The sequence below is a fragment of the Bos grunniens genome, chromosome 7, assembly GCF_055505025.1.
Source record: "Bos grunniens cultivar Pamir isolate PY7600 chromosome 7, Bosgru_T2T1.0, whole genome shotgun sequence".
In the NCBI taxonomy this organism is placed as follows: domain Eukaryota; kingdom Metazoa; phylum Chordata; class Mammalia; order Artiodactyla; family Bovidae; genus Bos; species Bos grunniens.
In genome coordinates, this window is record NC_141171.1 from 72,893,814 (window position 1) to 72,910,142 (window position 16,329).

The following is a 16,329-nucleotide window of genomic DNA, read 5'->3' on the forward strand; positions in this document are numbered from 1 at the left end:
CTCCATTCCAGTATGTTGAAATAAAATGAATAATTTTCAACTTACAGTCTCATACTAAACACAAATAAATGCCTATGTAATTGACATTTTCTGAAATAAAGTCTACAGATTCTCTTTTTAATTCTAAATCTGGTGAATAAATGGCTCTAAATCCATGAGAATTTATAATCTACAAGTAGTGTGGAAAAATGTAGGAATATTAAGGATACTGTATTTCTAAATGTAAGTTTTTCTGTATTTACTTCTATTTTTGTTAATATGATTGGCCAGATATCTGATTATAGCTTTCTGCTATATGCGCACACACACACACACACACAAACATATACTAGTGAACACTAACAAAGAAGCAAAAATTTATCAGGCAAATATCTCAGTCAGACAGTGGGAAACTTCAGCAGTGAGACAAGTCTGGGCTGTTTCTCTTTTGTAATGCCCCTAAGCTAAGAATGTTTTCTATGGTTTTAAATAATTGCAAAAAGAAGTTTCACATGAAAATTAAATGAAACTCAAATTTCAATCTTTATAACTGAAGCTTTTATTGAAACACAGCTTTCCCACTCATTGACTTATTGTTCACTGATGCTTTTGTACTAAAATGTCAGGGGTGAGTCATCCTGATGGAGATGTTATGACTGTAAACAGGGCCTAAAATATACACTATCTTATCCTTTACAAAAAAATGTTTGTTGATCTCTGGTCTAAGTAAAGGCTAAAATCTAATGCAGTAGGCAAACCACTGTGACTGCTTCTGAAAGGTGTTTTGAAACTGGTGAATTTGAGCTTCAGTTTAGGGTCTTGCTGGCAAACTGAAAAAAGGAGGTTCTAATAGGAGATTTTCAACTGTCTAAATCTGGCAGACCAAAGGTCAGTATCTTTACTGTAAGCTATGAATCAGAAGTAAATGGTTCCTCCAACCCCTAGGAACCACAACGAATGCTACCTTGATACTAAGCAATAGTACAGGAATCCCTGAACTGTTTAACAATATACCTTCCTTAAAGGGGCTTTGAAACAGAAATTAATGTTACTTGGTAGTCCACAAAGCTTCTAGTTGTAAAAAAAGAAAAAAAAAAAAAAAAGTCCTTAAATACTTTTAGGTTTCTAGCAAAAGTAAATAAATATATGTATTTTTATTATCATTTTACTTCCTTTGTTTTAATATGTATATAAAAAGTAGAAATTTAGAAAGTTGGCTTGCTCTATTGGTTTTCTATATTATTTTCCATTTTATTAATTTCTGTCTTTATATTTAAGTTTTCCTTGTTTTTATTTACTTTGAATTGAATTTGTTTCTTCTGATTTCATTAGGTAAAATTTTCAATCATTGATTTTAAACACTTTTTGTTTTCTAATACAAATATTTGAAGCTATAAATTGCTATATGACACAAACATTAAACTGCATTAGATGCATTCTACATTTTTTAAAAATTTACTTTGAATAATTTTAGTTAAGAAAATATTTTTAAAAAGAATGTAGAGTTCATGTATACCCTTCCCAACTTCTTCTATCATTACCATTTTACATAACTATTGGACAGCTATCAAAACGAGTAAATTAATGTTGGCACAATGCCATTAATTAAACTACTGACATTATCTGAATTTCCCCAATTTTTTTTTGTTTTTATGTTCTTTCTCTTTATTCTTCTACAATTTTTGACAGCTCTTCAGTCTTTCCTTGTCTTTTGTGCTTTAACATTTTGAAGAATACTAGTCAGTTATGATTGAGAGCGTGAGTGCTCAGTCATGTCAGGCTCTTTGCTACTCTGTGGACTGTAGCCCGCCAGGCTCTGTCCATGGGATTCTCCAGGCAAGAATACTGGATGAGTTGCCATGCCCTCCTCCAGGGGGTCTTCCTGACCCAAGGATCAAACCTATGTCTCTTGCATCTCCTACATTGGCAGGCAGATTCTTTAACTGCATCACTTGGGAAGCCCATTATGATTGACAGTGGTTCTCAAACTGGGTTTGTCTGATAATTTCTTATAATCAGGTTAAAGCTATACATCTTTTTTTGCAAGAGTGCTACTGAAATGATATTTGGTACTTTTTTGTAAAACATATCCTGGGCTTCATATCATTATGTCTTATTTTATTTTAACCTCACTTACTTTATTTGATATATTGTACATTTATTATTTCAGATGGAAATATTTTCTGATATTCTTTGCCATTTCTTCTTTAACCAATAGAATATTTAAAGTGTGCTTTGTTTTATTTTTAAGTTTGGGGATTTCTGAATATCTTATTTTTTTAATTTCTAATTTATTGCATTTTACTCAGAGGAAATACTTTGTAAGATTTTATTTTGAAATCTATTGAAACATTTTTAGCTTAGCTATGGGTTCAGAAAGTATATGCATTCTACAGGTTGGGTGAAGTCTGCAAATGTCAATTGGATCAGGGTGTTAAATCTCTAACCATGATTGGGGATTTATCTTTCTTCCTTTAATTATGTAAGTTGGACTTCCCTGGTGGCTCAGATGGTAAAGCATCCACCTAGAATGTGGGCGATCAGGGTTCAATCCCTTCGTCGGGAAGATCTCCTGGAGAAGGAAATGGCAACCTACTCTAGTATTCTTGCCTGGAAAATCCCATGGACAGAGAGAGGAACCTGGTAGGCTACAGCCCACGGGGTCACAAAGAGTCAGAGACAACTGAACAACTTCACTCACTTCCTTCACGTATTTAAAGCTCTGTTATTAGGATTATAAAGGCATACCTCAGAGATATTGTGGGTTTGGTTCCAGACAACAACAATAAAGTGAATAGCACAATAACTAAGTCCCTATATATTTTTTTGGTTTCCTGGCACATATAAAAGTTACATATATACTATACTGTAGTCTATTAAATGTGCAATAGGATTAGGTCTTAAAAAATACATCAATATGCACCTGAATTTAAAAATACTTTATTGTTTAAAAAATGACAACCATCATCTAAGCCTTCAGTGAGTCATAATCTTTTTACAGTAGTAACATCACAGATCACCATAACATATATAATAATGAAACAGAAATATAGTGAGAATTAACAAATGTGACACAGAGATTTGAAGTGAGCATGTGCTATTAGAAAAATGGTACTGATAGAACTGCTTAATACAGGGTTGCCTTTAACCTTCAATTTGTATTAAAAAAAAAAAAAAAGCTTACCTGCCTAGAGCAGCAAATTGAAACACAATAAAAGGCCTGCATGTGCATGTATACATTTATTATTGTCTTATTTTTGGATGAATTAATCTTTTTCTCATTATTAAATGTTCCTTTTTATTTCTGATAATATTTTAAGTTCATTTTTTATGTTAATATAGCACTCCATTTTTTTGCATGTACTATTCATATGGAATTTCTTTTTCTATCCTTTTAGTTTTTCCTATGTCATTAAACTTAAAATGGGGTTTTGTAGGAAACATATAGGTCTGATTAAATCCAACAAGACAATCATTGACTTTTAATTGGGAAGTTTAGTCCATTAAAATTGAACCATCAATATGGTTGAATTTGGAGGAGGGATGGCAACCCACTCTGGTATTCTTGCCTGGAGAATCCTCATGGGCAGAAGAGCCTGGCAGCTACAGTTCACAGACTTGCAAAGAGTTGGACACAAGGGAAGCAATTTAGCATGCATGCACACATGGTTGAACTTAACTACCATTTTGTCATTTGTTTTCTATTTTTCTATAAGTTTTTGTTCATTTCTTCTTTTCTTAGGGGTCTAATAGTCCTTTTCTAATGTGATATTTTAATGCCTTTATTAATTTTTGAGCTAAACTTGTTAGCATTAGTTTAGTGGCTGCTCTAGAGTGACAATATTTATCCTTAACTTACCATAGAATTTTTAGAATTAATTTGTACCACAAGCAAAATATAAGAAAGTTGTGATAGAACAGTTTCAATTACACTCTGGCCTTTTGCCGTTGTTACTTTATATACTATATAGGCATATTATAACAAATTACATAATACATGTTATATTTTTTCATATATTGTTTAAAGAAATTAAGAGAAAAAATCATATATTTATCATTTTTAGTGTTCTTTCATTCTTCTTATAGATACAAATTTTCATACAGTATATTTCTGGTGTCACTCTAGCCTAAAGAGTTTTCTTTAGTATTTCTTGCAGTGTGGGTCAGATGGCAATACATAAATTATTTTTTATTTACTGATTCATTTGCCAGCCAATCTATCTGCTATGTATACAGCAAATTTTTCATTTCAGATATTTTATTTTATAATTCTAAAATTTCCATTGGGTTTTTATAGTCTCCATTTCTACTTTGGGTTTCACATAATTTCTCTTATTATGCTTCCCTGGTGGCTCAGCTGGTAAAGAATCCACCTTCAATGTGGGAGACCTGGGTTTGATCCCTTGGGTTGGGAAGATCCCTTGGAGGAGGGAACACTACCAACTCCAATATTCTGGCCTGGAGAATTCCATGGACTATCCCATGGGGTCACAGAGTCAGACAAGACAGAGTGACTTTCATTTTCACTTTCACTTTCTCTCATTATAAGCATATTTTCCTTTGAGTCATTGGATGTATTTGGAATTGGAATTAAAATCCAAACTCTGCCTTTCCTATGGTGAGCAGCAACTAAAACTTTCAAAATTTTTAGTCTTTTATCTGTTGCTTTACACAGAGAAATTTGGTGCTTCCTTGATTCATGAACAAGGGATCATCAAGGGATTGGGGCAGTATTTTGGAGATTTTTGTGGCACCTTCCTTTCCAAAATTTCACCTTTATTTTAGAGTCTGACTGCACTGATTTTCATTATCTGACTCATTGAGCTAGTAAGATTGAGCTTAGCCATGACTCTTTAGATTTGGAGTTTTCCATTACATGAAATAATAAATCCTCCATACAGCTCTTTTTGTCTTAACTTAGTTTGATTTGATTTTCCACCTGTTGAAACTGAATAAAATCTAACTAATATAAAGGCTTTTGTTATTAGTAGAACCTCTGGAAACAATAGAGCTTTTTCAGTGTGGAGTCATAGATTCCAACCCCCTAGTTCATGTCAAATTCAAATAAGGAAGAAAACCCTAAAGACTCCACCAGAAAATTACTAGAAATAATCAATGACTATAGTAAAGTTGCAGGATATAAAGTCAACACACAGAAATCCCTTGCATTCCTATACACTAGTAATGAGAAAACAGAAAGAGAAATTAAGGAAACAATTCCATTCACCATTGCAACGGAAAGAATAAAATACTTAGGAATATATCTACCTAAAGAAACTAAAGACCTATATATAGAAAACTATAAAACACTGGTGAAAGAAATCAAAGAGGACACTAATAGATGGAGAAATATACCATGTTCATGGATTGGAAGAATCAATATAGTGAAAATGAGTATACTACCCAAAGCAATTTATAGATTCAATGCAATCCCTATCAAGCTACCAACAGTATTCTTCACAGAGCTAGAACAAATAATTTCACAATTTGTATGGAAATACAAAAAACCTCGAATAGCCAAAGCTATCTTGAGAAAGAAGAATGGAACTGGAGGAATCAACCTGCCTGACTTCAGGCTCTACTACAAAGCCACAGTCATCAAGACAGTATGGTACTGGCACAAAGACAGAAATATTGATCAATGGAACAAAATAGAAAGCCCAGAGATAAATCCATGCACCTATGGACACCTTATCTTTGACAAAGGAGGCAAGAATATACAATGGATTAAAGACAATCTCTTTAACAAGTGGTGCTGGGAAATCTGGTCAACCACTTGTAAAAGAATGAAACTAGAACACTTTCTAACACCATACACAAAAATAAACTGAAAATGGATTAAAGATCTCAATGTAAGACCAGAAACTATAAAACTCCTAGAGGAGAACATAGGCAAAACACTCTCTGACATACATCACAGCAGGATCCTCTATGACCCACCTCCCAGAATATTGGAAATAAAAGCAAAAATAAACAAATGGGACCTAATTAACCTTAAAAGCTTCTGCACATCAAAGGAAACTATTAGCAAGGTGAAAAGACAGCCTTCAGAATGGGAGAAAATAATAGCAAATGAAGCAACTGACAAACAGCTAATCTCAAAAATATACAAGCAACTCCTACAGCTCAACTCCAGAAAAATAAATGACCCAATCAAAAAATGGGCCAAAGAACTAAACAGACATTTCTCCAAAGAAGACATACAGATGGCTAACAAACACATGAAAGATGCTCAACATCACTCATTATCAGAGAAATGCAAATCAAAACCACTATAAGGTACCATTTCACACCAGTCAGAATGACTGTGATCCAAAAGGCTACAAATAATAAATGCTGGAGAGGGTGTGGAGAAAAGGGAACCCTCTTACACTGTTGGTGGGAATGCAAACTAGTACAGCCACTATGGAGAAGAGTGTGGAGATTCCTTAAAAAACTGGAAATAGAACTGCCTTATGATCCAGCAATCCCACTGCTGGGCATACACACTGAGGAAACCAGAAGGGAAAGAGACACGTGTACCTCAATGTTCATCACAGCACTGTTTATAATAGCCAGGACATGGAAGCAACCTAGATGTCCATCAGCAGATGAATGGATAAGCAAGTTGTGGTACATATACACAATGGAGTATTACTCAGCCATTAAAAAGAATACATTTGAATCAGTTCTAATGAGGTGGATGAAACTGGAACCTATTATACAGAGTGAAGTAAGCCAGAAGGAAAAACATCAATACAGTATACTAACGCATATATATGGAATTTAGAAAGATGGTAACAATAACCCGGTGTATGAGACAGCAAAAGAGACACTGATGTATAGAACAGTCTTATGGACTCTGTGGGAGAGGGAGAGGGTGGGAAGATTTGGGAGAATGACATTGAAACATGTAAAATATCATGTAAGAAATGAGTTGCCAGTCCAGGTTCCATGCACAATACTGGATGCTTGGGGCTAGTGCACTGGGACGACCCAGAGGGATGGTATGGGGACGGGGGAGGGAGGAGGGTTCAGGATGGGGAACACATGTATACCTGTGGCGGATTCATTTTGATATTTGGCAAAACTAATACAATTATGTAAAGTTTAAAAATAAAATAAAATTAAAAAAAAAAAAGAAATATCTGTACCTTCACTTGGGTAAGGCAAAACTGTAAACAATGATTTGTTTAATTTATGCACTTTTTGCTAGACTGTGAGATTCTTGATGGCTATATTATTTGTCTCTGTATTTCCAGGGCATAGCATGGAGTGCTCAACAAATGTTTGTTGAACAAATGAATTTTGACATTTGAATTTGGCAGTTGAATTGCAGGTTATTATTTAACCAAGTAGTTACTAAGTCAGGGATTGATTGATCAACACATCCTCTACACCTAAGCCAAAATAATCTATTCAAGAATTAAAGTAAGGGTTTCCCTCTTGGTCTAGGGATTAAGAATCTGCCTTGCAATGCGGGGGATCCTGGTTCCACCTCCGGTCCAAGAAGATCTCACAGGCCTCCGGGCATTTAAGCCCGCACCACAGCTACTGAGTCCGAGATCTTGAGGTGGTAAGCCCCAACTACTGAAGCCCTTGTGCCCCAGAGCCTGTGCTCTGCAACAAAGAGAAGCCACCACAGTGAGAAGCTCATGCACCACAACTGGAGAGCAGCCCCTGCTCACCACAACTAGAGAAAAGCTGTCCAGCAACCAAGACTCAGGAGAAGGCAATGGCGACCCACTCCAGTACTCTTGCCTGGAAAATCCCATGGACGGAGGAGCCTGGTAGGCTGCAGTCCATGGGGTCACACAGAGTTGGACACGACTGAAGCGACTTAGCAGCAGCAACGAAGACCCAGCACACCCAAAAAATTTTTAAAAAAAGAAAAGAAATTAAAGTAAGTAAATTCAGAGACTACTTAGTACTATCCCACAGTTTCCCAGTACACTCAAGACAAAGCATAATTTTGCTTCCAGGGTTTAGAATGGGTACCATGTCCTGGCCCTTTTCTCTCTAGTTATTACTACTCTCTCATTTTTTTCATTATGCTCCAGCTTACTGGTCTTCAATTTTTTCTCTCTAAGCTTATTTCTGACCCAGAGTTTTCTTCACTTGCTGTTCATTCCATCTAGAATGTTCTTTCCACAACTTTTCAGCTGGTTCCTCATCATTCAGATCTCAAAATCTCACCTTTTCAGAGACCTTTTCCCACATCTCCGTACGTACATGAGTACCAGCTATCAAACAGTTTGAAATTAAAAGTGAAAGTTGCTCAGTCATGTCCAACTCTTTGCGACACCATGGACTATACAGTCCATGCAATTCTCCAGGGCAGAAAGCTGTTCTTTCCTCCAGAGGATCTTCCTAACCCAGTGATCAAACCCAGGTCTCCCACACTGCAGGTGGACTTTTTTCCAGCTGAGCCACCAGGGGAGCTCAAACACAGTTTAGTGCATTACTTTATTTTTATTATTTAAAGCATTACTACTTTATGAAATCATCTTGATTATTTATTTGTTTTCTGTATGGTCTGTCTCATATCAAAATGGACTCTCCAAGGGAGCAGGAAACTTACCTGCCTTGCTCATTCCTATATCTTCAGTGCCTATAGCCGTGCTTGCTGGGTGCCTAGAAAGATTCAATAAGTATTTGATAAGCAAACGAATTTAATCATAACAAACAAGCTAAAGGCGACTGTAAATAATCTGCTTTATAAATAGTCCATTTACCATAAAAAGAAATCAAACTAGCTAATTGGAATCATGAGGTAAAACTATTGTCACTCAGGTCCTGCATGGCCAGAAATTAGATTGAAAGCAGATATATAGCTGTCATGTACAAAAAAAAGGGGGGGGCAGCCTAAGTTATTTTATTGCTCTCTCTTCTTGAAGTAGAATTTATACATAAAAAATGAGAACCATTAAAGTTAATGGTGTATCACAGACTGGCCATATAGATTTTTCTCCACAATTGATCTCATTCATTTTGGGTATTTGCTATTTGCTAGATATTCATTTAGGAGCAAGGACTGGCCTCTGTATTCTGTGTGATCCTTTTTATTGTTCATTTTTTAATGCTGTTGCTCAAGACACATACACGAGTACATTTGGTAGTTTTCCCTATAAAAACACCCAATTTTTCTGATGAAGATCTCTTCTCAGCATATTTATTTATAAACATGTTAGTTGGTGTATTAGCACTGTTTGAACATTTATGCTACTTAGCACACAATTGTGTATGGAGATGGCATACATTAGTAAGTCTTCAGCACTGTTATGGAGGAATCCAGACAGGCATAGTTCACCCTTTCTTCTACCTGCTTTGCAGAACTTCCTGTTTTGTAGAGATATCACCCTTCTTATGGATACTACATCCACAGAAGTGACTGATGAACATGTTTGGTCCATTATCACAAAAAAAACACTGGGTTATCTTCACTCACTCCAGCCTCCTTCTAGGGCAAGTCCTATCTGCATCTTTACATCTTTTGAGCACCACAAGTGTTGCTCTAAGTCCTACTCTTTGCTTCTCCTGAGCAGTACTACAAGCCTTTGCTACTGCCATTGTCAGGCAGTGCTACCACTCACCACAGCCCCTAAGGTGACAGAGCCACCGTATTTCAGGAAGACAGAAAATGATTTACTTCCCTTTTTTCTGTCATCCACTTTGTCACATGGCCTCCAAATAATAGGCTAGTGTTATTTAAAAAAAAAAAAAAAGAGGCTGGTGTTTTCCTGTTTTCTGGTGAGTTAGTTGCTTCTGATTTCAACCATTCTTGAGCCTAAGCTCTATTCGTGTTTTTGCCCAATAGTGGAAAACCCATAGGGAATCTGGAGAAGGAAATGGCAACCCACTCCAGGATTTGTGCCTGAAGAATCCCACAGACAGAGGAATCTGGCAGGCTACAATCCTTGGGTTTGCAAAGAGTTGGACATGACTGAGCAACTAACACTTCATTTCAGTTGCTCAGTTGTGTCCGACTGTGCGATTCCATGAACTGCAGCACGCCAGGCTTCCCTGTCCATCACCAACTCCCAGAGTTTACCCAAACTCGTGTCCATTGAGTCGATGATGCCATCCAACCATCTCATCCTCTGTCATCCCCTTCTCCTCCTGCCCTCAATCTTTTCCAGCATCAGGGTCTTTTCCAATGAGTCAACTCTTTGCATCAGATGGCCAAAGTATTGGAGTTTCAGCTTCAACATCAGTCCTTCCAAAGAACACCCAGGACTAATCTCCATTAGAATGGACTGGTAGGATCTCCTTGCAGTCCAAGGGACTCTCAAGAGTCTTCTCCAACACCACAGTCCAAAGCATCAATTCTGTGCTCAGCTTTCTTTGTAGTCCAACTCTCACATCCGTACATGACTACTGGAAAAACCATAGCCTTGACTAGACAGATCTTTGTTGACAAAGTATTGTCTCTGCTTTTTAATATGCTGTCTAGATTGGTCATAACTTTCCATCCAAGGAATAAGCGTCTTTTAATTTCATGGCTGCAATCACCATCTGTAGTGATTTTGGAGCCCCCCAAAATAAAGTCAGCCACTATTTCCACTGTTTCCCCATCTATTTGCCATGAAGTGATGGGACCAGATGCCATAATCTTAGTTTTCTGAATGTTGAGCTTTAAGCCAACTTTTTCACTCTCCTCTTTCACTTTCATCAAGAGGCTCTTTAGTTCTTCACTTTCTGCCATAAGGGTGGTGTCATCTGCATATCTGAGGTTATTGATATTTCTCCCAGCAATCTTGATTCCAGGTTGTGCTTCTTCCAGCCCAACGTTTCTCATGATGTACTCTGCATATAAGTTAAATAAGCAGGGTGGCTATATACAGCCTTGATGTACTCCTTTTCCTATTTGGAACCAGTCTGTTGTTCCATGTCCAGTTCTAACTGTTGCTTCCTAACCTGCATACAGGTTTCTCAAGAGGCAGGAGTGGCAGCTGCATGGCGCAGGAGCGGCTGAGAGGAGCTACCCTACATCAAAGGTCAGGAGTGGTGGCTGTGAAGAGATACCCCACATCCAAGGTAAAAGAAACCCAAGTAAGACAGTAGGTGCTGAGAGAGAGCATCACAGGGCAGACAGACTGAAACTACAATCACAGAAAACTAGCCAGTCTCATCACATGGACCACAGCCTTGTCTAACTCAATGAAACTAAGTCATGCCATGTGGGGCCACCCAAAATGGATGGGTCATGTTGGAGAGGTCTGACAGAATGTGGTCCACTGGAGAAGGGAATAGCAAACCACTTCAGTATTCTTGCCTTGAGAACCCCATGAACCTAACACATAGTGGAATCTATATGCAAGTAACAATTTGCTGCTGCTGTTCAGTTGCTAAGTCATGTTGGACTCGTGACCTCATGGACCACAGCATACCAGGCTTCCTTGTCCTTTACCATCTCCTGGAGTTTGCTCAGACTCATGTCCATTGAGTCAGTGATGCCATCCAACCATCTCCTCTGTTGCCCCCTTCTCCTCCTGCCCTCAATCTTTCCCAGCATCGGGGTCTTTTCCAATGAGTTCACTCTTTGCATCAGGTGGCAAAAAAGTACTGGAGCTTCAGCATCAGCCCTTTCAATGAATATTCAGAATTGATTTTACGTATTAGCTGTGTTCCTCCTCTGATGCCTAATTCTTCTTTACTGAACTATGCCTAAGTGCCTGACTCAATAACAGCTACTAACATTTAGGAGTGCTAGTCATGTGCTTGGCGTGTGCTTCTTGTCTTAATCTCAGCTAAACCCTATAAGGTAGATTTCTGTTATTATTTCTAGGAAGGCAGAGAAATATGCCTGTTTTGTTTCCTGCTATATTTTCAACACCTAGAACAGAGTCTGAAACAGAGTAATTGTCCAATAGATATTTGTTAGATGAATGAAATTTCATTCATGAGAAAGCTGAGGTTTAGCAAGGTAAAGCAACTTGCTCAAGGATTTGGCAGGACTAGGATTTGAAAATTAAGCTTATCTGACACTGAAATCCTCACTCAAAACTTCCCAAAGATTTCTTGGTCTCAGGCAGAGACCTTTGTCAGACCCAACTCATCAATCAGATGGACCCATGCCTAAATCTCAGCATGAAGTGTGGACCAGGCTCCAGGGAGGATGGTGTCACACTCATTCTATGAGGGAAACTGAGAAGTTGATATGGAGCCAAAAGTTTTGAAAAATTAAATATTCAAACTTATTAGAAAAAACAGATTTAGCAATTCCAAATCATACTCGTCATCTTTCCAGTCTAAGTTCCTTTAAATTCGGGTGAGGCCTCAAAACTATCATTGCTTCCACTAATCCCTCACCTGGAAGGCGACTTCTTCTCCACCCAAATCCTTCCCATGCTCAATGATCCAACTCAAAAAGGATCACACCTATACAAGCTTGATTGCCTTGGTGAGAGGTTAGCTCTCTCTTCCAGTTGAACTTAGTAATTGTTTGGCTAAGTTTATCATAAAGCTGCTGAATAAACAGTAGTTATTTATATGAATTGAGTAAACTGAGTAGCTCAAATTGAGAATTTATTTATTATTCATTTGTTCATTGCATACTGCCTTGAATTTCATTTTTGCATATGTTTCCTCTCTTTACTCAGATCTCAAGAAGCTTGAGGACAGGGTCTCTGTCCAGTCTGTGTCCTTTCCTGCCTCACACTGCACACAGTGCAGAGACTATTGTTAGGCAGTAACCCTTTGCTGGGGATTAGATTTATTGACCAATATGGTGACTGACTGGCCAACGTGGGCAGAATCTTGGCAAAGGGCACAATGTCCTTGGCATTACTGTGCTTAGCTTAAACTCCATTGTGTTGATCCTTATGGACTAGAAAACTCACAGCCAGAGTATGTTTCCCAATTAGAAGGTTTAGATGGAAGAGGTTTTATTCACTTGAGATTTTGATTTCTGATGAACATTTGAGTTTAGTTGTTGGTAGGCTTCCCAAAGTACCTGAGCACTTCATAAGTGACTGGTTAGGGTCTTTGAAGTAGAGAACATATGTAGGCAGAGATTTTGCCCAGAGAAATGTGGATATAAGTCCCATGATGGGACTTGGCCTCCCTTAACTAATCACAACTCAGGAGTCAGGAGAAACTAGAATGTGTCAATATTTCCTTATATAGACATTCATGTACAGCTAATTTTAAGCTCTTGCTGAATGATGATATAACTTACCACAAATAGAGTCTTTCTCAAGTCCAGCATGACCTTACTCTGTAAGAATTATCATCAACATCTAAGTCTTCTCCTGGGGGTCCACATGCCCAGTGAAAACTTGGATAAAATATGTTGTATCTACATGTGCTGCTGGGTTTTTATAAACTTTTATAAACTTTGGGATTAAACATTCCATACACTTTTTCAATCAATCAAAGCACATTTGAAATGCCCAGGGATGTCACTTGCACATCTAAATCCATAAAGAAAGGCATTACTTATTAAGTTTCTAAATTATTTGTTTTCTTTAAATCAATGTATTTTCCCTTGGTTGCACAGAGTCAGACATGACTGAAGGTACTTAGCACAGCAGGGCATTCTCCCTTGCGTATTTTCAATAAGAGCGTGGAGTTCTTTGGTCCTATATTATTTAAGTGTGTGCTTTCTCACTCAGTTGTGTCTGATTCTTTGCAACCCCCAGGACTGTAGCCCACCATAGACTGTCTATGGAATTCTCCAGGCAAGAATACTGGAGTGGGTTGCCATTTCCTTCACCAGGGGCTCTTCCTGACCCAGGGATTGAACCCATGTCTCCTGTGTTTCCTTCATTGCAGTTGTATTCTTTACCCACTGAGCCATCGGAGAAGCCCAGATTATCCAAGTAATCTCCTATTTTTCTAAATTGTTTTCAGCACAGTCAAAATGAGAAAAAGATATTCCCTCAAATTTTTATTGGATATGACCTTAACTGGACTTTGTATCTATTAAGACATTTTAAAGTTACGATTCTTAGCTGCCAGCACAGACCTTAATCTCAAATTGCATTGTCTTAGAACATCCTAAAAAGCTGTCAGTTCAACAATGACAGCTCTGAAATAACAGACCAACCTGTGTTATCCTAAGCAGATCACCCCAGCCAAGTCCCAGTAGAGGAAATACAGATTAAAAAATAAATGACAAATACAAAAGTACACAAAGATGCTAAAGAAAAATAGCACATCTTCGGGACTCAGCAGAAAGACTCCAAACATCCAATTCATGGCCAGCTGGTAGAATAAAGTACATAGAACTTATACCTGTTTTAAACCTCATATATATGCTAAAATGCACTGCAGTTTACAGATATATTTTACATAAGCTATTGAATTTGATCTTCCTAACTAGCAGGTAAGGCTTGTAGGATTATATCTGTGTCAAGATGAAGAAATTGAAACATGGAAAGCTGAACTTGATGTTGAGAACCTGGTTTAAATTATGGCTCTGTCAGTGACCTTTTCTAGTTCATAAGTGAGGTCAAGTAAGTTAATTTCAGTGGCGACAGTTTCCATATCTATTAAATAACACAAGACCTACACACCCAATTGTTGTGAGGAATCAACGTGGCAAGGTGTGCAAAGTGCTTACTAAGCATGTTTGCACATAGTACATGACCTGATATTATTGACATTTTCAAGGTCACTAACTAATAAATCAAAGAGCCAGGCCCAAGACATCAATCCTTATTGAGAAGTAAATAGTTTACAAAGTGAAACTCAGTATAATATTATCTGTTTACCCTTGACAACTTTTTGAAATTGATGTCATGACTTAAACTACTAAGGCAATGCTAGAATCGGAAGCAAACATTTCCATTAAATTTGACATTTTTATAAATCCTTCCTAGGGATAATTCATTTTTTATTCATAATAATCTTGTGTAATCAAGAGGGACCATATACCAACTTTACAGACAGATCAGGAAATGAAAAATCCATACCCATCTGTTTCTCCATCAATAGCACTCATCAGCTCAGTAATGGGACCAAATGATACTGGTTGGGCAATGGTGAATTTTTTCAGTGCCTCTTGAATGTGAGATTGTGATTGAATGGACCCACTTTCCCTCACTTTTCCATTTTCTGTAGATAAGTATTTTATACTGTTTTTTTTTTTTTTTTTTAAATCTGTCCCTCTCTCTTCTCCTAGACCAGAATCAAGGACGAAGCCATGGTTCTGTGGGTTCTTGCAACAACCACCTAAATGGGTTCCCTGTGTATATTCTTGTTCCCCTCTGATTTGTCTGTGGCAATTTTCTTTTGACAGTGGAAGAGCTCTGTGATTGAGAACTGATTTCTGGAGAAAGAAAGTACTGAGTGGCCTTACCAACTGGCTGCATAATGGAGATTACAGCTGACCTCTATCTTTAGGGCAACATTACGTGTTCTTGTGTTTGATAATGGACAACTGGCATATTCCATAGGCCATAGTTCCTGTTATCAATCAGCTATATGTGTTTAGCCTGGGGGTTTAGATTCTCAGGGAGGCCATGGTAAAGATGTGTTTGCTAGGCCAAGAATATGGCTGTTTCCTTCCAGAACTGTCCAGATCTATAACAGGGACAACAGTAGTCCTCTGTAGGCTTGTTGTCAGGTTCAGATGTGAAGATGCATATAATGCAATTAAGTACAATCCTAGCAATTAACATATGCTCACTAAATGTTATAGGCCATTGTCATTCTTCAAATGGTATTGATTCTCTTGTTATTAAAAAATAATTTGAAGCTAAGATGCCTGAAAAGACAGTGTTAGCACACTGAGAATTCCTCTAATCTCTTCTCCATACCCATCACAGGGTTTGGTGTTCCTGAATCTTACATGTAAACTATTATTGTATACACAAATATTTAGTGAATTTATTACATGAGTGAATATTAAGAAGAACACTATATTCGGGAATTTTCCTAATTTGTTATCAGCTGAGTTCTTGACAACTTCACCAATTTTTCAGATTCTTATGAGGAAAGTACTAGAAATTGTACAGACATTTTTTTCTCTTTCTGTTAACATTGAAAAATTCTTTTTGATACTGCTTTGATGATATCAAAGATTCCACTGAAGTAAAAAAGAAAGGAGATAGGAGGTGTTTCACATTTAGGAGAGATAATATAAGCCAGGACAATACAGGCCCATTTTGTAATGATACAACATGAGACACCATTCAGTTCAGTTCAGTCGCTCAGTCGTGTCTGACTCTTTGCGACCCCATGAATCGCAGCACGCCAGGCCTCCCTGTCCATCACCAACTCCCAGAGTTCACTCAAACTCACGTCCATTGAGTCAGTGATGCCATCCAGCCATCTCATCCTCTGTCGTCCCCTTCTCCTCCTGCCCCCAATCCCTCCCAGCATCAGAGTCTTTTCCAATGAGTCAACTATTCACATGAGGTGGCC

General features: G+C 37.7%; 1 long non-coding RNA gene across 5 annotated transcripts in view; it reads right to left on the bottom strand.

Moving 5' to 3' along the window:
• LOC147369825 (uncharacterized) overlaps nt 1-16,329 on the bottom strand; it is a 229,093-nt gene that overhangs the window by 149,540 nt on the left and 63,224 nt on the right. For all 5 annotated transcript variants that reach the window (XR_015168576.1, XR_015168573.1, XR_015168575.1 and 2 more), the window contains one exon: nt 8,540-8,592. This is a non-coding gene — a long non-coding RNA (uncharacterized LOC147369825). The remainder of the gene's footprint in view (nt 1-8,539; nt 8,593-16,329) is intronic.